The sequence below is a fragment of the Indicator indicator genome, chromosome 34, assembly GCF_027791375.1.
Source record: "Indicator indicator isolate 239-I01 chromosome 34, UM_Iind_1.1, whole genome shotgun sequence".
Lineage (NCBI taxonomy): Eukaryota > Metazoa > Chordata > Aves > Piciformes > Indicatoridae > Indicator > Indicator indicator.
In genome coordinates this window covers 1,408,884-1,415,205 of record NC_072043.1, presented here as the reverse complement: position 1 = coordinate 1,415,205, position 6,322 = coordinate 1,408,884, and positions in this window count along the sequence as shown.

Genomic DNA, 6,322 nt, shown 5'->3' with positions numbered 1-6,322 from the left:
ACCCTTCCAGAGAGCTCTGCAATGTGCTGTTCCTGTCCCTTCCTCTTGGGTATTTTTGTCTTTTCTTCAATAAAAGCAACTCAAAGCACATCAATGTTTCCAATCCCTTCCCAAGGTGTTTGCAGCCAGTGCCACAACATCAACAGAAGGATCAGCAGGAAGAAGTTCATTTATTGTCTGGGCTAATAAGGGCAATAATAACTTGCATTAAGTTTGGCTTTGCTCTAATTAATGAGGCTGCCCTTCCTTGCTGGTAAGTTCCTTGCTGGTTAGACACTGACCCATGGCTCATGCAGACTGGTTTGGCTCAGGGTGTTTGAATTAAACAGAAGGAAAGGGTGGGTGGTGACTTTGAGGAGGTCCTCCCACAGCTTCCTCACAGGCTGGGGAAGAAGCTGCTGGAGAACAGCTCTGGGGAAAAGGACCTGGGAGTCCTGGTGGCCAGAAGGATGCCCATGAGCCAGCAAGGTGCTCTTGTGGCCAAGAAGGCTAAGGGCATCCTGGAGTGGATTAGAAGAGCTGTGGTGAGTAGGTCAGGAGAGGTTCTCTTGCCCCTCTGCTCTGTCCTGGTGAGGCCTTGCCAAAGGAGCAGCTGAAGCATCTTCCCACTTCAGAAGAAGGAAAACCTCTCCTGCTCTCCTTCAGCTTCAAACCAGTCCCTTTGTCCTGTGCTAGACACCCACAGTTTGGTTCTGCTTGTGAGGCTTCATGCAGCTGAGCTTGGGCAGGAGCAGGGCAGGGCTCCATGCTGCTGTGCCATGCTTCTGTCTCTCAAAGGGGCTGATGGGGTTGAGCTGCTGATCACAAACCTTCATCACAGCACCCAGGCTCCAAAAGAGCATCTCTGCTCCTCTGGGTACCAGCAACTCTGTCATCTGTGTGAGGACAAGGCCAGGCAGTGGGGAAGGAGCAGAACATAGCTTGGGAATGTAGAGCTGCTGGGCAGGAAGCCTTCTTCCAAGTGTTTAATGTGGCAAGACCCTGCAGGCTGTGGGCAGAGGCACCACCAAAGCAGGGCCCTGTGCTGTGCCAGGAGCATTTTCTCCCCCAGCCAGCCTGGAGTGGAGCTGAAGGTGAAGCGACCTGACCTTGGTTCCCTCCCTCAGCTGAGGGCCTTGGCTGGCAGTGGCAGTGCCACCTGGCAGTGCCCAGCCTGTTGGGCTATCTGCTAGGCTCCCCTGGCAGTGTGCTGATGGATGGAGAATGGTTGATTGCTGCTGCCCTCAGGAGCCATCTCCTCGCCCTTGGGGGCTCTTGCAGAGCCTTTCTGAGCTGGCATTGTGCTGTTATCTCCCTCTGCTCAGGTTCTGCTGGCTGCTTCCTCTCAAGAGTCACAGCTCTGTAATGACCTCTCCCTCTTCCCTCTTCCCTCTTCCCTCTTCCCTCTTCCCTCTTCCCTCTCCCTCTTCCCTCTTCCCTCTCCCTCTTCCCTCTTCCCTCTTCCCTCTTCCCTCTTCCCTCTTCCCTCTTCCCTCTTCCCTCTTCCCTCTTCCCTCTTCCCTCTTCCCTCTTCCCTCTTCCCTCTTCCCTCTTCCCTCTTCCCTCTTCCCTCTCCCCAGGTTTTGCTTGCTCTTTGTGTGTCTGCAGGAGGCTGGCACTGCAGAGATGCCTGCTGCACACCACTCCCTGCCTTCAGGTGCACAGTGGCAGGGACACTGCCACACAGCCCCAGGAGGCCAGGCTGGAAGGGACCCCAAGGCTCACCTGGTCCAACAGCAGAGTTGCAATGAGCTGGCTCAGCACTCTGCCAAGCTGAGCCTTCAAACTGAGCACTGGAGGGGCCTCCACTGCTTCCCCTGGGAGATGATTCCAATGTCTGGCTGCAGACAGCACCAAGGTCACCTCTCAGCTTCTTTTCCTCCAAACCAGACAAGCCCAAAGGTCTTGGCTGCTCCTTCCAGTCCTGGCACCAGCCTTGCTGCCCTGCTCTGGATGCATTTAAGGACCTTCCAATGCTTTTAAATTAAACTGGTGGGGGCCAGAGCTGCACAGGGTAAGCCAGGCAGCATTTCAACCCTTTCTTCAGAGCTAAAGAGCAGCCTCACATAGGCAGCCTCTGCTGTCTGCAGTTTGCAGTCAGGTTCTCTGCCTCTGCCCTGCACACAGAGCCACTCTTCTCCTGTTCAGCATCCCCTGATTCCAATTGGTGCAGCCTTCTCCTTTTTTTTTTTTGTCTCCTTGGAACAGATTATTGGTTGCTGCTTGGCCTAAACTCTTATAAAGTAACCCAATCCCCTGCCCTTCCAGAGCAAGCACAGCATCTGCCCCTTGCTGAGAGGCAGCAAAGGCTCCTCAGCAAGCTGCTCCCTCTCTGACTCCATTGGGATGATCCAGGAGATGCAGGAGAAATTCTCCCTCTTTGTTCTGCTTGCAGCTGGACTCTTGGATTTCTCTGGTGAGTGACGTGTTTTGTTCTGCTCTCAGTTGCTGTCTCCCTGCCTTCTTTCCCTCTGTCATCAGTGAGGAGAGAAACTGTGCTAAATATTGTGCCACCAGCCTCAGTGTGTGACACCAGTGAGCTGGAGGAGCAGCTTCTGGCTGTGCAGCTGTGCAGAAAGCCTCAACGTTCCCTCTGCCATGAGGCCAGGCTGAGGGAGCTGAGGTTGTTCAGCCTGGGGAAGAGAAGGCTCCAGGGGACCTCAGCATTTCAGTACCTGAAGGGATCCTACAGGAAGGCTGCAGAGAGACTTTTCCTGAGGGTGGCTAGAGACAGGCCAAGGGGGAATGGTTTGAAGCTGAGGGAGAGGAGGGTTAGATGTGCATTTGCTGGCAGGTGTCTAAGGGCAGTGCTTAAAGATTTTGGAAAATGCATTAAAGTTTCAGTCCATGGCTGGGGAAGTGGCCTGGGGGATGTGAAGACAAAAACTCACCAAGTGTGTGGATAAAGCAAGAGCCTTGAACAGCATTGCTCTGCCTCTTGGCATGCCAGAGTCTGCTCCTTGGCTGAGGAGCTACAGGTAGGGAAGTTGCTGTGTTCATAGACTGATAGAATGGGCTGGAAGGGACCTCAGAGCCAACCCCCTGCCATGGGCAGGGACACCTCCCACCAGCCCATCTTGCTCAAGGCCTCATCCAGCCTGGTCCTGAACACCTCCATGGAGGGGACATCCACAACCTCCCTGTTCCAGTGTCTCCCCTCCCTCACTGGCCAGAATTTCTCCCTCGTCTCCAATCTCAGTCTGCCCTCCTCCAGCTTCAACCCATTCCCTCTCATCCCATCCCTACAGGAGAGCTGGGGAGGGACTTTTTGGCAGGGCTTGTGGCCACTGGTGTCTCACCACCATTGCTGTTCATCAGGTGCCTCCAAGCAGGGACAGGATGGCAGTGAAGTGCCAGACCTGAGCTTTGCAGCAGGAGCCCAGCCCCGAGCTGAGGGCAGCCCAGTACCCAGCCAAGTGCTCTCCATCACCGAAGGGAACTCAGAAGTGCTGACCTTCAACTCCCAGAGCCCAGCAGCTGACCCCACCAGTGACCTCAGCCCTGCCCATACAGCCACAGCTGGAAGCAGAGCAGCCCTGCAGCCCCAGGAGCTGCACAGGGACCTGGCAGTGCCTGAGCACCTGCACACAGCAGCAGCTGTAAAGCTGGAGCATGGGCACAGGGGTCCTGGCAAGCTCCTGGGCACCACAAGCATCCCTGCCTCCATGCAGGGGTCACTGCCCACCACACCTCTGGAACAGCCAAGCAGGGCACTGCAAGGGGATGCAGACAATGGCACCGAGGCTGCCTTCAGCCTCAGCAGCTCCAGCACTGGGCTGCCTCAGCCCTTCCTCAGTGCAAGGACTCACCAAAGCTCTCCTGAGTTCACAGCTGCCTCTTCCACCCCTGCTGGCAAGCAGAGGGAGGTGACAAGTCCCACAGCGTCTCTCCTGCCCTCAGTGGTCAGTTTTCAACCCCCAAGAAGAGAAGTAGCAGCATCTTCCCTCGCCCCTGGAGCTCAGATTGCTGTGGAAAGTGCAAGGCTGGCTGGGGTACCAACAGGACCACCTCCCACGAGCACCAGGCCAAAGGGCACAGATCCAGCACCCCAGCCTGGCAGCCCAGCTGCTGGGACACCTGCACTCCTGCAGAAGGCTCACAGTGTGGCTGCTCAAGCTACAGCTTCTGCATTCCCCCCACAGCCAGCTGCAGGGGGCCTGGATGCAGCCTCTCACAGGGTGCCACAGCCAAGTGCTGCTCAGCTGTCCCCTGGGTTCCCTCTGAAGCAAGGAGCAGCAGGCAGTGAAGGCAGGAACTCAACAGCAGCTGTGCCAAATGGTCCTGGACACCCAACCCAGCTACCTGCTCCTCACACACCAGGCAAGGTCCAGGCTTCATTACTGGTGCCCCTGGAGGCTCTGGTGGGTGCTGATTTGCTTCCAGCTCCATTCCAAGGGCCCATTAGCACAACTGGTAGCCAACCAGCCCTCTCTCTGCCCCAGCCTCTCAGCTGCACTAAAGAGGTGTCCCCAGGAGCCAAGAGGGGCTCTGGGGAAGCTGCAGCTGCAGGCTCACAAGGAGATGCTGAGCAGCAGATGATGGCAAACAAAGCTGAAACCTCCAGATCCCAGGAGGGCCCACAGGGCTCTGCTCACTCATCCTCACAGAGCTCCACCCTGAGACCTTCCCAAGCCAACCAAGAGCCAAGAGCTGTGCCACCTGCACCCTCTGCAGCTGCAGCTGCCTCTGAGCATGCGGCCCTGCAGCCTGTGAGCACTCCTGAGTCTCTCCATGCAGGGCTCCAGCCGCCACCTTCAGCTTTTCCTGCCTCTGCTGGATTGGCTCTGCTGGGCATCCCCACCTCTGCTGAGAGAGGATTCCCCATGCCAGCTTCCCCCACAGCTGCTGCTCCTGGGCCTCAAGCCCCAGGCATTTCTGCCCACCCTGTGCCTCAGGAAGCCTTCCCTGCCATGCTGCAGATGAGCACAGTGGAAGCCCCCAAGAGCAAGAGAAGTTTCACACAGCAGATGGCTCAAACTGGTTCCCCCCCACGGACTGCCCAAGCCAGCCCAGCCCCCAGCCCCCCTGCACTGCATGACCACAGCAACCAGAAAGCTCCTGCTCAAAGCTCTGCCCCTCCAGCCTCCCAGGACCAGCAAGCTGGCAGCCTGGCAGAGCTGCCCTCACTCCAGGCGCAGGGAGGCCAATCCAGCTCAGCACCAGCACCTCCTGAGCTAGTGCTGCCCAAGGCTTCTGATGAGCTCCCAGCACCCCTGGCACAGGCTGTGGCAGAGCAGGTTGGCATGGCAGAGGCTGGAGCTGCCAGCAGCCTCAGTGCCCTGAGGGGTGGCCAGCAGGTGACAGTGCTGCCCTCCCCCCCACACTTGTCCTTTCTGCTCAGCAGTGCCAAGGGCATGATCTGCCTGCAGCCCATGCAGGACTCCCCTCTGCCCACACAGTTCCCCAGTGCCAGCCTTGGGGGCCTGGTTTCCATTCAGCAAATCCTGGCAGCAGCAAATTCTTCAGGCCTGGACCTTGGCAGCTTGCACAATCTGAGCCTGGTCCTGGTCAAGCCTGTGTTTGTCCTTCTGCCCACAGCCAGAGCAGAGCCACAGCGGGTGCCGGAGGGGGAAGGTGAGCACCAGGCTGCCCTCTTGGTCACCAACAAGAAAGAGCTGAGTGTGGCCACCCCTGAAAGCAGCCCCAGCCCAGGCAAAACTGCTTCCCCTTCACCCACCAGCAGGTCTCTCAGGCCTGAAACTGTCTCCACTGAGCCTAACCAGGGAGCAGAGAAAACAAAAGTGACCTCTCAGCCAGTGCTGCCCAGCCCTAGCCACACAGCCCCCCCTGCTTTCTCTCCAGCTGTGAGCTCAGCAGCAGATGGTTTGCTGCAGCCCTGGGTGGGGATCAGCCCTGCAGTGCAGGCCATGCATCTGCACAGGCTGCCTGAAGATGTGCAGCTGCCTGCTCCCAGCTCCCCAGAGGCCAGAGGGACTGCTTTGGCTTTACAGGACAGGCTGTCAGCAGAGCCTTCCATCCCCTCTGTGCCAGCAGCAGTGGTGTCTGCACAGCACAGCCTCCATGTCACCCCAAAAGCCTCTTTCAGCACTAAAAGGCCACAGACTCCTGCAGTTCCATCAGCAAAGGGACTCCTGGACCTTCCAACTCCATCCCATCCTCCAGCTGCTATTGCAAGGTCTGCAATTCCATCAGCAAAGGGACTCCTGGACCTTCCAACTCCAACCCAACCTTCATCCAACATTGCAAGGTCTGCAACTCCATCAGCAAAGGGAATTCTTCACTCCCAACCTCCATCCACCACTGCAGGCTCTGCAACTCCATCAGCAAAGGGACTCTTTGAGCTTCCAACTCCATCCCAACCTCCATCTACTATTGCAAGGTC